General features: G+C 50.6%; 1 protein-coding gene, 1 long non-coding RNA gene and 1 pseudogene across 2 annotated transcripts in view; 1 reads left to right on the plus strand and 2 right to left on the minus strand.

Annotated features, from left to right (window-relative positions):
• LOC125107219 (cationic amino acid transporter 3-like) overlaps positions 1 to 19,943 on the minus strand; it is a 143,647-nt pseudogene that overhangs the window by 78,951 nt on the left and 44,753 nt on the right.
• Positions 1 to 19,943, plus strand: part of LOC125107224 (uncharacterized) — a 167,333-nt gene that overhangs the window by 76,741 nt on the left and 70,649 nt on the right. The window lies entirely within an intron of this gene.
• Positions 1 to 19,943, minus strand: part of LOC125107221 (cationic amino acid transporter 3-like) — a 58,454-nt gene that overhangs the window by 23,982 nt on the left and 14,529 nt on the right. The window lies entirely within an intron of this gene.

The raw sequence follows: 19,943 nt of genomic DNA on the forward strand, positions 1-19,943 counted from the left end.
CACCAGGTAATGAAAAGAACTGGCCCAGCTCTTCTTTCCATACCTCCCACTGGCCAGCTGCTGTGGGCTGGCAGCCTGGAGGCCCTAGGGCCTTGCATTAGGCATGGCCCAGCCCAGCGGTTCAGGAGTGGTGCCTTGAGCCTTGGCACTACAGGCCACGTGTCTCCAGCCCCCGCTGAGCCCCGGGGACCCTACATTGGCAGAGGCCCTGATCCCTCTGTTCCCTTGTAGTCTACTGCCCACCCTAAGGCCCCATGGAGAGGGCAACCTCCTGAACTCCTTCTAGCCCCCTCAGGAGCATGCCTAGACCCCCTGCAAGCTGGAACTGAGTTCCAGAACCCCTTCTTGGCCTCCCAGGGCTGTTCCCATAGTCCATTCCAGGCGGTTTCAGCGCCCTCAACCACACCCCAGCACCAAGGCCGAGACCCTCAAGGTGGACTTGCTCCTAGTTCTCCCTGCTGCTCAGGAGTCCGCAGCTATCTCTGTTGCCCTTGCTGCTGTACTCCAGGCCCAGACACCCCCACAGTGGACACAGCAGCTCTGAAGCGCCCCCTGCCATTCCCACTGGTATTGTCGCCCATTGTATAGGCCGTGTGCATCTCTGCCACCACCATCTCTGCAGCCACCACTGCTGCCTTCGTAGCCACATCCTCGAAGGTTGCCATGACCAGGCTCACATCTGTCTGGGAGAAGAAGTCGAAGAGCAAGGGGCCCTACAAGTGCGCCCTGTGCCCCAAGGAGTTCCAGAACAGCTACAAGCTCCGGAGGCCAGAGGCCATCCACCCAGGAGCCAAGGATGGCCAGGTCCCCTGGTTGCCCACCTTGGTGAGCCCGAGCCTCCTGAGAGTCCCCAGCTGAGGGGACAGGGGGAGGGGCAGACAGGGTTGTGGGGAGCAGAGAGGCTGCGGGGGCACAGGGGCCACAAGTGATAGGTGCCAGGTCACAGTGACCATCGCAGGAGGGAGCACCTGGGGAAGCACACCTGTGAGAGGTGCAGCAAACCTTCCATGGTGTCTTCCATCTGAAACCACAGAAGCTGTGGCACTGGGACTAGGGGCTCTGCCCATGCCCAGTGTGCCCACGGTGTGGCAAGCACAAGGACCCCGTGAGCTACCGGGAGTGTGTGCAGGACAGGAGGCGCAGTGCACAAGCCCTATAGTGGCTCCCAGTGTGGTCAGAGCTTCCCCTCGGCAGTCACACTCCACAGTGCCCTCCACAGATGACCCTTCACATGTGACATGTGTGACAGCTTTTGCTACGAAGGACCTACTGCAATAACTGGCACAGGACTAAGGGAATGCAGAGGATGCACAGCTGGGGCCAGAAGTCTCTCCTGGGGGAGGGGGGACAGAATAAGGTGAACTGGCAGGTGGAGCCCACCCAGGTGATGTCACAGGAAGTATCTGAACCTTGGGGGCGGGGAGGAAGGGAGAGGAGAGAAGGCAGGGGTGTGAGGTAGACACACTGGAAGTGGCTGAGAGACACAGAGATAAGAGAAGCAGGGAGAGAGCTAGGAGGGAGAGAAAAGAGGGACCAGGGATGGGGGAGACAGCACAGGACACAGACAGGAGGAGATGCAGGGGAGACACTGACAGGCTCATGGGGTGAGACTCAGACAGATGTGATGGGAAGAGAGACCCTCAGGCACTGAGGCAGGGGTGCAGGGAGGTGGACAGCCAGAAGGGAGAGCTGAGAGCAGACCCAGTCCTGGGACATCTCAGACCACAGAATATCTGCAGTCAGATAAGACAGACAGACACATAGACAGACAGATGTGCTGACAGAGAAGAAGGTGAAGGAGGCCAAGATGGAAATAAGCAGACAGGGCTGCAGGGAGGAGGGAAGGAGGAGGGAAGCAGAGAGAGAGAAGGAGGCAGGGGTGCAGCAGGAGGGGAGAGCCAGGCAGGGAGGGGGCTGCCTATTCCAGGAGCCTCTTCCCTCTCACCTGGCTCCTGCTGAGCCCAGACCCCTCTCAGGAACTGCTGCTGCTGCTTCTGGAAGGGCCCAGAAAGCTGAGAAGGCGGGGCTGCCTCTCAGTACCCACCTGAGGGTCCCAGAGATCCTGCATGGGTATGGACACTGCCTCCCCTCCCCGCCCCCACAGTGCTGCCATGCAAAGAGGCCTGAGCTCAGCCCTCATTTCTCAGGGTTCGTGCAGCCTGACACTCCCAGTTCAGGGGAGTGGGGGCCAAGGAGAAAGAGAAACTGAGGCAGGCAGGCAAGGGAGGCTGACAAGCTCGGGAGAAGGTGCCGGGACAGACTGGTTAGGGATCGAATGGAGGAGAGGGAGGAGAGGGAGGTCTGGGACTGGGTCTGCATGGAGAGCTGGAGAAGCACCATGCACAGTATGAGCAAATAACCTACTACTGACTGTCCGTTAATTTGGGGTCAACAGCGCAGACACCTTCTGAGCAGCCATCATCCATGACTACAAGCAGCTCCTCACTAAAGGGCCTCCACAAAATGAGAAACAGAGGCAGAGAATAGTAACCTTGAGATCAGTGTATATGCTGAAACCTAGGTTTTAAGGGACCAGTGATGAAGTAACCAGCCAAGTGTGAAGACCTAAGACTTAGCATGTCAAGCTGGACCCTGCCTCTTCCCCCAGGCTTTCTTGGATTTCTGCACTGACCAGCTCCCCAACTCCTCTCAGGGCCAGGGGAGGCCCTAAAAACATTAACTCAAGTAATCTAAAGGGGATTGTTCTCCCCGCCCCCTTCCCTGCAGCAATATGTGAAGGTCCCAGAAACCAGATGTCTACTGACACCTAGAGCACAAGGAGTCTCTGTAGCAGCAGGATGGAGGGTGGAGAGGCAACCTTGCAGAGAAGTCCTGCAGAGGAGAACTGGAAGCAAACCCCCCCAGGTTTGTCCAACTCCTGTGCACGTTTAGAAGTGTGATAAAGTTCAGAATGTCCAGGACTTCCATGTAATAACGGTCAGGAGCTGGTAATTACATTTTGTTTCAAAGATGGACATTTAGCCTCCTCCTTCCCCACGGACACACATCTTTTATGAAACACACTGAACCACATCCTGGACGTTTGAAACTGCCTCCATAGAGATGGGCTCAACTTCAGCAGAAGAAATCTAGAATATACTTTGGAAAGGAGTTCCCTTGAAGGTAGGGTAGATAAATGCCAGGACCACACCCACACACACACACACACACACGCATGCACGTCATGCTCACGTGGGCACCCACTTCTCCAGACAACTGTGCACACACACATCACTGTCTAACACATCTCAGGGCACCCTCCAGGGGCTTCAGTTCCAATCCCAGCAACTTCAGAACCCCCGGCTGTGAGCATCTGCCTCCCTCCTCTCCCCTTCATGTTGTTGCCCCAGTCCGGTTGTTGTTTCCCGCCCAGCTCAGCTGTCTCCTGCATGGCTTAGAGTTGATTCGTCTTGTCCTGCTTCAGAAGCAACAGAGAGAGCTTCCCCTCCTCTTCTCCCCATCCCTGCCCTGCTGGGTTTCCCCTTCTACACCCCCTCCCAACTCCCCTCCTCCAGGCAGCCTTCCGTGATGAACTCACTGGCTCTGATTCTGAATTTGCCCTACTCCTATGCACCTGTGGCTGTGTGCTGGCTAAGTGTCACCGGGTTACTCTGCATATGAGTGGGCATGGAGGAGACTGTCATATCCCCAAGGGCAGGACCCCTTGACCCAATATTTCAGGCAAATGCCAGGCCTCCCCCCACCCCCAGTACTAGGCTGGGTATGTTTCTGAGAATTCTGCTACCTGGTTGTAACAAACACACAAAAAATGACACCAGAGCTGCTGCAGGCACCCCTCCATGTGGGAGGGGGCACATCCTCCACTGTGTCTTCACATCCACCTTGTTTTTCCCTGGAAATACTGCTTCCCAGAGGGGTCCTCACCCTTTTCTCCAGCCTCAGAGAATCTGGGCCCACCCTAAAGGACACTGGTGTGGTCCTGGTGAGGAGGCTCAGAGCGGCCCTGCAGTCTGGGAAAGGGTCCTCATAGGGGAAGCCATGATGAGCCAGCCTCCTGCAGGGGCCACTGTCAGCACCACTGGGAAGAAGGTGGCACTCAGGGGGACAGGCTCACTGTACTCAACCCAGGAGAGATGGAAAAGGTCACCCTGTGAAGCATGCATGGCCACCGGCCCACCTCACCCCAAGGTTGTGTCAGCCCAGCCTGGCTCTCTGGGCAGACAGGAGACCTGCTTGCCTCCCCCCTGCCCCTGATCAGCTTCTCCATAGCCCTGCTTCTCCTTACCCTCCTCTCCCTCTTGCAGTGAGAGATGCCCTCCCTCCCCCTGTCTCTCCTGTACCCCTGCCTCCAGCAGTGTCCTTCTCCACCTCTGTCCCTCTCTGTCCTCTGTCCCTTTCTCTGCTCCCTTCTTCACTCTCAGCTTCTATCCATCTGATCTCAGTCTGGGCTCTGCTATTTCTTTCCCAGCTCAATCTGTCTCTAACCTGCATCTGGTTTCTATCCACCCCCCACCACCTCCTACTGCTCAGAGCAGGGGCTGCAGAGGGAGGGGGTGTAGGGGGTCCCTTCAGCACCAGAGGACTCTGGCTTTGTGACTAGAGCTCTGAACTGCTGGGTTCTGCACGTGCGTGTGCAAGCGTACACACACACACACACACACACACACACAGAGGATCCTCTCTCTGTGCATACTTCTCTGGCGGTCTACTCACCCTGGCCGTCTGTCCACAGATCTGTCTTGGACTCTGGGTCATGGCTTTCCCAACCTCTGAGCCTGTGTCCAGCCTGTGTCTCTGAGTCCCTGTCTCTGCTACCATTAGCCTTGCATATCTCTCTGCATCTGTCTTGGATCTGTTGCTTTGGTCTCTGGAGGCTCCTTTCTTTCCTCTCTCCTGTTTCTGGGTTGGTCTCCCCGTCTCTGTCTGCATCACTCCATTCCACTGACCACTGTGTATCTCTGTTGACTCTGTGTCTCGGTCTCTAGGACTCTCCAGGGCATTCACATTGGCTTTGCTTTCTTGGTCTCAGTCTGTAGGACCTGGATACAGTACTGGTCCTTACTGTTTAGTCACTGTGTCAGTCTTCCTCCTCCTCTTCTTCCCAGAGCTGCCTCCTTTATCAGAGCATGGACTGGGGGTGAGGGCTCAGAGGGTAGCAGCAGGCAGTCCTTTGTGTGGAGGATGGATGGCTGACCATCTAGGAGACAGCACGGCTCCACTGCAGCACTCTGCTCCTCACAGAACATTCTCCAGGACTCCGGATGCAGGTCTCCTCCCTGCCTGCTATGCTGCCTGGTCAGGCCCTGAGGCTTGGCCCTGACCTGTCCCAGTGCATCCATTGGGAGCCACGGGAAATTCTGGAAGGGCACTCCAGGTCCCCTCAGTCAGCTATCTCTGAGTCTTGGGCATTCTGAGAGCAGGAGTGAGGACAGGGGTTAGGCTCACTGGAGGTCCTTGCTGAGGGGTGAAGAGGGTTGTGTGCACCACAGAGAGTCTGGGAGCTCAGTCTGCATCCCACGGGAGGAGTGCCCAGTATCCTCCTGCACCCCTCAGACAGACACACAGGGGGCACCCAGGCCAGGGAGGAGCTCTGACAGGTCTGCAAGCACAGGAAGGGGAACAGAAAGTATGTGCATCCCTCCTTTACCCCTCATGGCACCTGCAACCCTTCCTGACCCATGGAAGCTCTGCATAAAGTCACTGGCTCCTATTTCATCAGGTGCCCCCAGATAAGCCCCTAAATCAGTGAAACTCAGTCCCTTCCAATATTCCTCCCCACCCCCGCTCCCACTGACTCACCCTCAGTCCCTCAGTATCTGCCCCCAGGACAGTGTCTCCTGCCAAGCTTTCCCAGCACCTCAGTGATCATGGGACCCCAGCTCAAATCCCAGTCATCCCACCCCCTCCTCCTATCTCATTACCTGTTGTCCCTCCCTTACCCCTCCCCACTCCTTGCCCATCCAATACAGCTTTACAATACAAAGCAATACATATTGGTCCCCTGGGGGTCTCTCTAAAGACAGGCAGTCACTAATGAGCATTGAGCACTAGAAGAGAAGGCCAAGGGCAACCTGGTCAGGGGACAGGACTCCAGAGCTAGAGATAAGGAGTCCTGCTAGCACCTGTCACACAGGCCATCTCCCTCCAGCATCCCTGTCTCCTCCCCCCTTGTATCCTGCCAGTCCATATCTTCCTGAGGCTGATGGACTGAGCTCAAGTGTGAACTCACAGAAGCCTAGAATCATAATGCCTGGTCTGCTCCCAACCCATTTTCTTCAGGAACGTTAGTAGCCCTGTTGTATTTATTTGAAAACTCCCGATGACCCTGGGACCTAAGGTTGTAGATGGAGCCCAAGGGGAAGAGAATTTGCTCTCTCTGTTCAATCTCTTCATCTCAACCCTTTGTCTCCACTGCCATCCCCCAAATCACAACTTAACACTTTGGTCAATGGCAAAGAGGTTGAAATGTCAGGAAGACGTTCCCAGCCTTCAGGAGATGCTGATGCCTTCAGAATCCAGAGGAGATGGGGGAACGATGGACTTGGGAGACCAGAGATCTCTTTTTGAGATAAATGCAATTTCCACCAGGGGCAAGGGACAAGGCCCTGAGGACTTCAGGGAAGCTTCTCAGCAGAGGCCTGCGAAGGGCTCAGCGGCCACAAGAGGGCAGCAGAGAACAGTGCTCCCTGCAGAGCCAGCCCTGGGCCCTGGGTGCTGAGACAGGGCTGGGCTGCCCAGGCTGGGCTGTCTGGGACTCTTGCAAGATCCCAGGAATTTCTGAATGTAGTGATGAGGGAGCAAAAGACTGGCCGAGGACAAAGCAAAAGCTGACACCCTGCAACCTCCCCCCTCCCCCAACTCCTTGGTGGGACATGTGTGACATTCTTTTAGGAATTTCCCAACTATCTATCTTGCTAAGAAGGGAAAAAGAACCTTGATGATGACAAGGCCTCTGGTATCAGGTATCCTGTAGGTCTTCTTTAGCTTATGAAAGTTCTGTTGAAACCTTCTTTTGCCTTACCCCAGGGTATGTAACCTGCCACCCCTCACAACCCCAGGGCAGCAACTCTTCCTGCCTTGGGATCCTGTCACCTTGCTTTAATGAACCACCATTTTACACCAAAGATGTCTCAAGAATTCTTTCTTGGTCATCGGCTCTGGACCGCACCCCACCAAAGCTCACTTATATTGTAAAACTTCATTATTTGGTACCTGATCATGGGGCTTTGAGTTTTTACATCTGGACTCTGAGCTTCAGCACAAAATTGGTGAGTACTTTCTCTCCTCTTCCTTTACTCCCATTTCAGGAGCTTTTCAAGCAGTATGGCCTTATTGGAACACTTGCATGTCAGTTGTTGAAGCTGCAATCCTCTACCCATGGCTACCCTATGGGGAGGAGAAAGCCCACCTTTTGGCTGGAAGTCAGTACCTTGGCCAGAATGGTAATAAGATCCAGAAACTGATGCCCTCTCTTTATTCCTGTTCTTATACAAACTTGTCTGTTTGGGGCATGGGACAGCCACCTAAGTCACCAGGACGGCTGCCAATCTTAAGATTCCATGTGAAGTTTTCTCCTGGTTGATCTAATGTGATCCTCTCCACATCCCTGGTCTGGTCACTTCTGGCCATGGGACCTCCACTGAAAGCCGGCCAAAACCAGTACCCAATTGAATTAAAATCCAACCGGGGACCCTTTCCGAAGGAAGCTGGCTGTAAGGACCACATGTGTTGGAATGTTGCTTAGACCATGATGGACTTCAATCTTTACTGTTTCTTGTTAGTGCCCTCTACTAACTACTTAAAGCTACAAAATTGGGTAATTTCCCCTTGTAAAATGTATCTAGTATTTTCCATGGTTTAAAAATGGCAGGGCAATAACACAACTTCCATAGTATAGGATGGCACAGTGTCTTAGTTCATTCACCAAGCACCCATCTGTAGCCTAGAATGCGATGGGGGAGGGGAGGGATGCCTGTACCCATCCAGGGCCTTTTACAGCAGGAATACCTTCACAGGAAGGCAGGATGGTGCCCAATAATGATTTCTGTTGAGCAACAGAATCCAATCGCTTTTAACACTGGAACCTCTGACATACCCTGTGTGGGATGCCACCCAGGAGTCGGGGATTTTGGTAATGGACCTTCTTTACTTTCCTAGGAAACAGGTTATCCTCTTCTTCTGCTCCCAAGGATTCTCCCTTGGGATGCCTTTTAACCCACTGGGATCAATTCAAACTGCAAGATTTAAGAAAGAAAAAAATGATCTTCTTCTGTAACACTGAATGGCCTTAGTACTCCTTAGGAGGCAAGGAAAAGTGGCCAATAAATGGGACTTTAAGTTTCAAGTCAATCTATCAGACCTCCTTTGCAAGGAGATGGGCAAATGGACTGAAGTCCCATATGTCCAAACTTTTATGGCCCTAAATCAGGATCCAGACCTGTGGCCTCTGGTAGAGTATGTCTAACCCTCAGCCAAGTTAACAGACCCCCCACCCCCAGACATATTGGATAATGATTGTCTAAATAGGCCGATTCCTCTTAATGAAACTGGAATGTTGGAGGAATTGCCGGCCAGTCCGAAGAAAGAGGACACTGACTCTGTTGCTATCCCTCCTCCTTATAAAGCCCAAGACCCCTCTGCTCCCAGTCCCACTGCTTGTACCAGGAGTGGGACTCTCCATCTTCCAGGAGCTCCACCTAACTGTGGGATACTTTCTCCTGGGGAAGTGGCTAATGGAGAAGTGGGCACAATTAGGGTCCATGTCCCATTCTCCATGGCAGACCTGGCTCTGGTAAAACAACAAATAGGATGGTATTCTGAAAATCCCTCTCAACTTATTGAAGGCTTTCAAGAAGTATCTCTTATGTTTGATTTGACCTGAAAGGATATATATATCATTTTAACTCATTTTTGCACCCCTGAGGAAAAGCAACGAATCTGGGAGGGAGCACAAGAGTTCGCTGGTGAACTGGGAATGAGAGATAGGGAATGTTACCCAGCTGGGGGTGCTGCTGTCCCTAGCACCGAACCACACTGGAACTATCAGGAGGGTAGTCCAGGGAGAAAAAAATGAGACCATATGATCCCTTGTTTAATAGAAGGAATGAAAAAAGGATTTTCTAAACTTGCAAACTTTGATAAACTTCAGGAAGTTACCCAAGGAACTGATGAAAATCCAGCTCTAGTTCCGGAACGATTGGTAGAGGCCATCTATAAATATATAAAATTCAGACCCAGCCTCACCTGAGGGAGTAACCATACTCAATATGCATTTGATAAGCCAGTCGGCACCTGACATCTGCCGAAAGATAGCTAAAATGGCTTTAGGCCCTCAAACTCCCATCCAGAACCTACTAGAAGTACCAACCGAAGCCTTTAATAATAGAGATACAGCCTTAAGGCAAAGAAAGGACCAGAGAACTAAATTGCGGGTAAGATAGAGGCTCCAATAAGGGCTGCTGCTATTGCAGATTCCCCATGGCACTGGAGTAACCAGGGGCAAAAGAAAAGGCCAGTAACAGACAGAAAACTACGTGAGTCCCCATGCTGACATGTGGCCAGATCGGACACTGGAGCAGAGAATGTCCAAACTAGTGCTCTCCCCTAGGGCCATGTCCTGTCTGTAAAGAAACAGGACATTGGAAGAGAGACTGTCCTCATTTCCAGAGAGAAAGGAAGTCAGGAACTCACTTCCCTGCCTGAGAGTCGAAGCTGGAGGAAATGGCATGACAGGGCCCTGAGGCCGGTCCAGCTCCCTTTAACATCAAGATGACTGAGCCCTGGGTTACCCTGGATGTGGGAGGTAAGTTTATCGATTTTCTTATTGATACAGGAGCCACTTATCCGTCCTTATTCAGCACTCTGGCTCTACTAGTCTTTCTAAGCTTCAAGTTGTTGGCATAGAAGGGGAAACTGAAACATGCCGTCAGACAATGCCTTTAACCAGTAAATTAAAAAGTCAGTTGGTCACTCATGCTTTTCTAGTCCTTCCATCTTATCCCACTTTATCACTTGTATGAGACTTAATGTATAAACTGGGTAGCCAATTTGATCTTACTGTAGAGGGGTACAGCTTGTTCTCTTCAACGTCTGGAGAGCTAAACCATACCCTCCCATCCCTTCCAATGTCTGGAAGGAAGTAATTCCACAGGCCTGGGATTGCCATATCCCAGGATTGGCTCTGACCTCACCTATGTTCTAAAACTACATCATAGGACTCCCCTCCCACCGCCCTTCCCACTGGCATCCTGTATTACCTTTAGCCTCTGAAATGCCACCCCCCGCTCCAACCCCCTTCCCTTTTCCTGTTCCCAGCCCTAGGGCTGCTAGCACAGAAGGGCCACCTGGCTTTTCCTTTGTGGTTGGACAGCAGGTGAAATTCCCCCTCCCAGAGGTGATGGCTCATAAGGGCCCAGCAGAGGACTGGAGCCAGAGCTGGAACCCACGTGTTTTTGATTCCCACGTCAGGGTCTTGCCACTGGTGCTGACCTCTGCTCCTCAAAGAAAGCATACTTCCTAGGCCCCAATGGGAAGCTAGCTCACAGCCCTCAGTTTAAACATCCATGTCAGAGCTCCCTCTTCCCCACGTGACATATGCTTACACCCAGAACTGGGCACAGAGGACTGTCAACCATGGAGCACAGACATGTTGGCCACACACACTGTGCTCTGCATACCCTACCCTCAGCACACACCCGCTCTGCTCCCCAAAGGCCCACAGCCCTACCCCTCACCTCCTACATCCTGAGCTGCAGGAGGAACTTCTCCTCATTCATCATCTGCTTTTTTCCCTGTGTTTCTAGAGACTCCTCTCCACTGAAGACAGAGAAGCCCTTTCCCCGTTCTCTTCTGCTCCCTCCTGTTTCCAGTACCCCTGTTTCCAGTACCCCTGGCGCTGTCTGGGGTAAGTAACAAGGGAACCAGAGGGAAAACTGGTGGTCTCTCAGATGTCTTCTCTGAAACTGCCCTGCTGATCACTGCCCTCCTGCCCAGGAAGGTCTGACCATCTGTGACCCACCAGGCTTTACCCCACATCCTCTCAGTGTCCCTACACTCTGACCCACTTCTCATCCAGAAGGAACTCCTTCCATGTTGGGGGATGGGAGGGCTCATACTTATATAGCAGCAGGTGCCACCAGTGGATCTGAGTTAGACTCAGTGAGAACTTCCCAGCACAAGGTATACGACAGCCTCAGCTGCTGTGACATTCAGTAAGAATGCACACATGGCCTCACCAGATGCCTCCAAGAGACAAGGACTTGTTCTGGACCTGCCTGGGTAGTCCCGACTAGAGACAGAGGTTTTCAGTGTGACTCTGGTCATACCAGCCTCAGCAGGGGGCACACAGGGACTTCTGGGGACTCTCAGGCCCTCAGGCAGAATGGGTGGAGTCTAGAGTTAGGAGCTGCAACGTGGTGGGGGTGGGGAGAGATCAGGCCTGAACCCTCCACTGTCTGGCCCCCCTCCCACCCCGGTGCCACCTCTTTATGGCCCTCTCTGGTCAGAGCATGGCCTCTGAGCTCTTCCAGTGTAGCCCTAAGAACATGCCTCAGGACCCAGTCTCCACCCAGCCTCTGACCCAGCACCCTGATGCCATCCCCTGTGCCTGGCAGAGCAGAGACACCCAATGCTCAGGTGCCCCATCCCCCATAGCCCAGCACTAACAGCCTTCCTCTCCTGGCCTCCCCCACCCCCTACCCCATAGCATAGTCTGGTACCTGCTGGAAATGTGCACAAATCAAAGACACCTGCCACTATGGGTCTTCAGACTTCCCTAGTACAACATACACACACACACATATGCACACACACGCTCACACTTATACACAGATGTATATCCTCAAATTGCACACATATACACACCCACACATCACAAACATTCTCACGTGTATGCAACACAAAGACACATACTCACAAACTCATTAACAAATAGGCATGCATACCCAGACTTACACACTCTCATACACTCATCAAACACACTTGTACATATATACAAGCCACTCTAGCTCTTTCTTCTAAGGACACAGAGCCCAGTCCTCTACATCCTAGAGATCTAGAACATCCGGGGGAAAGCAGGGAAACCCACAGGAAAGCTATTTCCAATTTCCCGGCCCACACTGGAGCTCCTGTGCTCTATCCCCCCTCCTGCCACCAGGGTCTCTAGGACTGTGACCCACACTGTGCGAGTGCAGAGATAACTCAGTCCTTCACATAACAAATGTTTCAGAGCACCACCTGCCACCTTTAGCTCAGCCCCACCCCTGGCCTGCTTCTGAGGCAGACACATAGAAGAGTAGGACCTTCTGCCCACCCAGTGTGTGGGGGAGAAAGAGCAAGAGCTCAGGAGCAAGGACCTGAGTTCAAGTCCTGCCTTTGCCTCTTCATATGCTGTGTTACCTTGGGCCCTTGACATCACCTCTCTGAGCCTCAGTTTTATCACCTGTAAAGCAGGATTAACAAAATTCACCTAATGTGTGAGATTAAGACAGGTGTAGCTTCCATCATCAATGTGGCCGCAGATAGAAAGTCACCCCCTCCATTCCCCAGCCATGTAGTCAGCATCTCCCTAACACCTTTCCAGTCCTGCTGTCCCTGAAACAGAAACTCTATCTCCCTGAGGCTCAGACCACCCGCTGCCCACACCTGGGGAAACTTGATCTCTGACTAGGCCAGCTCCATCTGACTCCCCCGCTCCTGTACCCACCCCCAACACTCCTGGTCCCCTAGTGCCTCTTGCCCCTTTACAGGTAGCCTTTTCCCTAAGGAGCTTTAATGCAGCCGGCAATGGAGAAAAAGTTTGGGAACGAGCACTCAGCCCTCACAGCAGATGGATATGAAGGGTTAATCAGCCCTAAGGAGCTGTCCTGCAGAAAGTCACCCCTAATGTCCCTGAACTACACCAATTCTGAGACATTCTTTATGGACAGACAGTGTGGGACACAGTTATAGGACAAGGTCTGCTGTGCTAAGCAGTCAAGGAAGAGATTGTGTTGCCCATGAATATGAAATGCCTCTTTGGAAGAAACTCCACTAGATTCTGTGCTCAGACTGGGAAGCAGCCCAGTGGCTCCCACCTAGATGAGCACCCCCTGCAGGTGCCTTGGACCAAGTGGAGCTGGGATCTCACCCCTACCCCTGCTGCTCAACTGGCCTCCTCAGCTCCTGGGAGAGTCAGGCCTCAGTGTGAGCGGAAAGGGGCTCTGGAAGTCCTACACTTAACTTCCTGGGACCCTCCAAGGACCCACAAACACCACTCATCTCCCCAAAACAGCCTTTACTCCCTAATCCTCTCAGACTCTGACAGCTTCTGAACTGCCCTTGTCCTCCAGTCCTCCTTCCAGACAACTGGTCGCCCTGACCATCTCTGAGTTTCCATCTGACATTTCCCATCCTGGTGCCTCCACCTCCCCTCACTGTCCACCCCCTTCCCTCTGGCCCCTCCCCTACCCACGTCCCACTCTGTCCCCTCCCACCTGGACACTTCCCCCCAACCCAGGCTTCCTCCCTCCCTCCTGGCTCACCTCCCCAGACAACCCCAGCTCCCAGTGGGCTCCAACTTCCCATTATCTCCATCTCTCCAGCCCGCTGCATCCCACCATTTTGCCCCATTTCAAATCATTTCTACATTTGCTTTCATACCTCTCCCATCCTTCAGAATCTAGTGAGAAGAGCAGGGCTCAGAGCCCAATAATGGGAAGGACATTTCTCCCCTTCTCTCTCTTCCTGCCCTCTGCCTGCCATCCCCCCTCTCTTTCTGAGCACAGACCTGGTCAGAGGTTACCGAGAATTGAAGAGACGTCTCCCCATCAGCAGAGTGAGGGACTGGGATGCACAGAGGAACAGGATGGGCTGTGGCACTTCAGTCCACCTGGGGGAAGCCCCACCCATTACGATAAGCCCCACCCCCTTCTGAGTGTCCTCAGGGGTGACCAGGACCCTCCACAGGTTTGCTATGGCCAGGTCAGAAGGGACCCTTGTCATCCCTGGGACCTTGGGAGGGCCTGATGACCTGGTCACCCCAAAGCCACTCCTTCTCAGTAGACGACAGAGGCAAACAGTGACTCATCCCCATTGGGTCATCCCACCTTCTCGGCCTCCACTACAGCTGAAGCTAGACTCCCTCACTCCCAGCTCAGGTTTGCAGAAGAGAAAGGACTCTGCACAGCCTCTGGGTCTTTTCTCCCAGCAAAGCAGTGACAGCTGAGCCCAGCAGAGGGTGCCTGTTTAGCAGTGACCCTGTGTGTGGGAGGGAACTCAGGCCTCCCATTGGAAGCCAGAGATCCCCCTACCAGAGTCTCACCTCATTTTCTGCCTGTTTGCTCTACGTGTCTCCCTCCCCCCCCACCTCATCTTGCTGAACCCCAACACTGATGGGGATCAGTTCACCTTCTACGGTCCCTTTCATGCTATCTGTCCCTGTATCAGACCCAGGATTTCTGCCCCAGAAAACAAGCAGCGGTGTCTGCTCCCGGAAGTCCTTCCTCTTCTCCTGCTTTAGTCTTTCTTGCTGCTGCTAAGTAATCAGACTGCCCATGGAAACTTTGGGGCTTGTTCCCAACCTTCCCCTTCTCCCCCACTTCTTTACCTTCTCCGTGCTTTGTCCCAAATACCTAGGTGCCAGATCTTAGGATTCAGAGGAGCCTTCTGGGCTTGGAGCTCAAGGGAAGGGCTGCTGAGCATCTGCGTGTGCTGCAAGGAGAAGGTATCAGTTCCTGGGGTGAGAATGGCCAGAGAACACTTTGGAGCTCTGTGCACACAGCAGCAGTATCATAAGTGTGAAATGGTTCACTGAGCAGATGGGTTTAGGGAGATGAGAAAGCGTACAGGGGACAGGCGTAAATGCTCTAGGTATCAGTCTCAGATTCCCCTTACCCACTCCTAAACCTTTCCAAATGGGCCCCCTACTCTGCAAGAGACAGAAGCTAATACTCCCAACTTGTGGCAGGAGGAGGGGGCAGGAAAGTAGTGCAAGGAAGACTCTGGTAATGAAAGAGCTAGCTGAGGCTGCTGGCATAGCGTAGGGACTCCCTGCTCCTCACAGCACAGGGGCTCTTCAGCCTTGCAGCAGGGATCCAGAAATGACCGGTCTCTAAACTCATTCAGGGGATACCTTCCCCTTCCTTAAAGCCCCAAAACCCTGACCAACTCCCCCAAGGAATAGAGAGCCCAGAACCCACTGAGACTGAGGTGGAAGCGGAGAGAGAGTCTCTGTGACAGCAATTAGCCTCTCTCTCTCTGAACTTCTGTCCTCATCTCTTCCCCAGAACCTCATATCCTGGGGCATTAGTTCAGAGACTTCTGCCTTGATCTGTCTCTAAGTCTCCAGCAAGATCAAAGCTCTTAACCCTTGTTTTGCTTGCAGACTCCTGGACAGGAGAAGAGGGGACAGGGTCCATCCTGAGCAAGGAAAGGGCCCTGACTTACCTTCTTCCCAAGGCAGGGGGCGGAGGGGGTGTGTTGGAAGTTGGACCAAAGAAGGAACCAATTCTAAGTTTGGGTGGACAAACACAAACCCTGGTGGGAAGGCTTTTATTCTACTTCTGTTACTGATTTTATTGTTATTGGTCTTCAGGTTAAAAATTGAATTAATTCATAATCATAGTAGGGTAAATATGTGACAATGACCATAAAGGCCATTCCTAGCATCCCTATCTAAAGGAAATTCCCTATTATTCTTTATCACAAACTTATTTATTCCCTTGTGGATTCCTCACACTCTGGAATTATGGAACATTAGTTTTCTTGCTTTGTTTTCTTGCTTCTTGTCTATTTTCCTCCAAGAAAGTCTCTAAATTTGAAAGAGACAAAGAATGAAGAATGAATAAGTATATTATATGGGAATAAATCTACTGGTGGGATCAACATTTCCTAATAAGATGATCCATATCTGAAGCATCATGTGCAGACCTACAATCACAGTGATTATCCGTTGTCAGTTTTCATAGTACCTCCCCTTCCACACATCTCTTCATGGGCTCTTTCCCTCTATTTAATACAATGCATGAAAGTTATTTAGAAATTCCTTAGCTCTGTATTAAGGACAGTGAAGAGAATATAAAAATATACAGGGCACAGTCTCCCCACTCCAGCAGCTTACAGGTGAGTGAGGGAGAAAGAGAAGATACAGGGTAATTACAGCTGAACATGGTGCAGAGAACCACTATGGTGAGAGTGACACAAAGGAGTAGAAGAGATCAAAGGAAATATATTTCTTCAGAGGCAGATAACCCAGGAAGGCATAGGCAGAGATCATATTTATAGTGCACTTTAATGATTGTATAGGATTTCAGTCATCAGAGATTGTGAGGACAGAATTCCAAGGAAAGACACTGCTATTGGGAAGGATTCTTGACTTTGGGCATCATTTGATATCAAACTTCTGTTCATCATAACAGAGTAAAATGCGAGGACCAGGGAAATTTAAGAGAAAACTGCAGAATCTGGATGCTTTGAGTACAAAAGACAGGTGCCAGGACCTGGGTCCCAGCTCAGGGTCCGTTTCTCCCCACTTCTCCTGCACCTGATCTTTGGAAGGGGCAATGGTTCCAATGGGAGAGGGAACCCATTATGTCTTTGTCTGTATGTCTCTGATCTCCGCTCTCCCTCCACTGAGTTATTTAATAATAATGAAAGGATTTCTTAATCTCATTACCCAGAGGAGAACAGAGGGCAGAAAAGCATATACCACACAAATAAACTTTGGTAATTTATGTACCTGCGGGAAAGAGAGAAATCTCTCCTTCTTCTATCTCAATAGTCAATTTTCCTTGATATTTAGACACTGTGTCAATAAATATCTGTATTTCCTCCTTCTCTGTACAGAGATGCTGTTAAATGTCACATGTAAACTAAAGTTTGTCATAAAAAATGCCTCACAAAACAGCCTCCCAAGAACTGGCACTGGCAGGTGGAGGAGGGGCATCCTGGGCTGTTCTGCCTTCAAACCTCCTGCAGGTCCTGCCTCCTGCTTCCAGGACCTTTGCTTCAGGTTTTCTAAAGAGGGAAACAAAGACATTCTACTCTTCCTACCATCGTTGTTTCTGTCAGAGCTCACTGCATTTTTATGAAATTAGTTCCACGAATGACCAGCTTCTCACAATCCCCACTCCAGATTCCTTAATTAGTAGAAATTTTGATTCCCTTCTTCCTGGCGTGGCTCCAAGGGAAGGGAAGAGGTAAATACAAGGGTTTCTCCGAGGACCTTCCCTGTGGGTCTTCTAGGAGAGACAAGTTGTTGATGTGGGGGGTGTGCCTGTAACTGCAGCTATGTATGAGGTTAGAGGGTAAAACACAGGAGGCGTTTCCTTGAGGCTGCTGTTGCTCTTTCTCTGTGAACCTCTTCTGACTATCGTAGATGGATAGGGCTCCACAGCAGCCCAGCATCTTAGCCATGAATTTCCCAGAAGGAAACTTATTAGGGTTTCCTTGAGAGGTAATGGAAAATAAATATCAGCGTTTAGAAGAAACACACTAACCACGGCCAGGGTTGGAAGGCTCCTGGTTCCTTAGTGCTGGTTGAACTCCTTCAGGGATTGTGTACCTGGACACACACACACACACACACACACACACACACACACTATACCTGATAAGTCTAAAAATATGCCCGTTTGTACATATACCAAGAGAAATATACCCCACTCCATGATGCATATTTCTACTCAAATTTAAAACACAAATATTCATATATTTGGTGCACACACATGATTTTCAATGAGGAGCTTTATGACTATATGTACCCAGCTTGTCCCCTTTCCAGGCTTCTGACTACAGGGTGGGGCCCAGGAGAGATTGTCTGGCTATGAACTGTACGTGTCACTAAGTGTGTCTCTGACCACATGCCACAAAACACATACAAATTGTTTTCTCATTGTTCACTATTGGGAATTATCCACTGTCTTTCAACTACGTCTATGCCATCAAGTTTCAGGGATCAGCAGTCCCTCACTGAGCTGATACTCCATGCAGAGTATAGCTCATGGGTTACAGGTACAAGACTCTGCTCAAACGTGGTACAAATCCAAGCTTCACTACTCACTTTGCACAAATGACTTAACCTCTCTTCGCCTTAGTTTCAACATTTCTAAAATGAGCACAACAACACTCAACTCATTCAACTTTGTATGAAATAGGTGATTATATAAAGTGCCTGGAGTACTCACAAATGGTAGTTATATAGTCATCATCATCACTGTGGGGCTGTGGACATAGAAGAAGTAATGCATGAGAGAGATGTTCCTTTCCCTTAGGAGGTTTTAAAATCTCTTATGACACAAGATGAATACATGGAGAGAGGAAGGACCTGTAAACCTAAAATCTATTTGAGACCTAATGTCCAATATATTCTCCTAAATCCAAGGAGAGTTACGAGAACTGTTAGCAGATTTCAGTGCTCTAGTAAGATTGTGTTTTTTCTTCTGTCATTCATCATCCCCATGACTCACCACCTATATACACCTACATCCACCCAGCCCCTCATTTAGGAAGTTGACTGGAGAATTCATGGGATAACAAAGATTTTGAGAATTCATTGTGTACATTTCCCTGTTTCTGGGCAGGAGCCCATCTGAGGCATTCCACACCCAAGTGAGACAGGCATGCACACAGCCACAGAGCCTAACCTTCTCATCTCTCTCATCACCTCCTGATCTCAGAAAATTCTTCATTATGTTCAATCTTCATCTATTTTCTTTTAATATTGGCCCTTATTCATCATATATTCTTACAAGAAAAGAGGTACACAAACCCTTGAAAAGCTCAGAAAATTCTCCAATGGAGGTATCTGGGTGGCTTGGTTGGTTGGGCATCTGCCTTTGGCTCTTGTCGTGTTCTCATGGATCCTGGGTTTCTTGCTCAGTGGGGGGTTTACTTCTCCCTCTCTCTGACCCTCCTCCCAGCTTGTTTGTCCTCTCTTTCTCTCAAAAAAAATTTTTTTTAAAGGAAAATAAAATTCTCCATTGCCCACCTGGTAACATTGTTCCATTGCCCATCAGTTCAGGTGTCTGGAACTATAGGTCTCATACTGTTTATTATTAACCAATTAATAATCATTAAAGATCCCTTAAAAATCATAATGTGTTCCCTATTCGGGTTGGGTAAAACCCCTTATGTAGACATCTTGTCTCTCCTGAAAGCATTTGAAAGATGAAAGTTGCCTAATTTCTAGGATAGTTAGTTAAGAATTCCTATCTCATCCCCCAACCTCCATAGCCTCATCAATTAGTATCATCAGATTATCACTCATTTGATTAAGGGACAGTACAACCCTGAGTTGGGACATGACTATTATGACCTCTCCAGTTCCTTTAAGACTACCATATGCAGGAGGGGAAATAGAATTGGCAGCAGTCACCACCAACCCAGGACTTGCCCAGAGGGTCCCTGAGGACCAGGCAGATTTGAAGGAGGGCACCATAGGCTTTTTTCCACCATGCACAGAGTGCTAAACCCTGCCATAGTGACTGGTAAGGGAGTCCTGGAGACAGGTGGGCAGTCAGACATCACATTTCTCCCTCTTCCCCAAATTCAATTCCCTAACTTGGGCCCCTTCTCCTGTGTCCCCAGTTCTAAAGTTTTTACACCTTCCATAGTGTTCATCTGAGGCCAGACACCTGTCATCTCACATCTAAGACCAGTACTTCTCAAACTTAAAAGACCTTACAAATCACTTGGGAACATGTTAAAAATGCAGATACTGATTCAGCAGGTCCACACTGGAACCTGAGATTCTATATTTCTAAGAAGCTCCCGGGGGACAACCTGACTGCAGGTCCATGGCCCACACATTGAAGAGCAGGATCTAGATGACTGCAGCAGTTGCTACAACTGTCTTCCAGGAAGAGTACATCTGTCCACACCCTTCCTTCTGTCTACCCTCCAGTGGCAACACGAATCATATCTCATCCCTCCTTATTCAAGAATGTCACTCCATGGCACAATACACAATACACAATAGAAATGTGGCTCATAAATTTCCTTCAAAT

The sequence above is a fragment of the Lutra lutra genome, chromosome 8 (assembly GCF_902655055.1).
Source record: "Lutra lutra chromosome 8, mLutLut1.2, whole genome shotgun sequence".
NCBI lineage: Eukaryota > Metazoa > Chordata > Mammalia > Carnivora > Mustelidae > Lutra > Lutra lutra.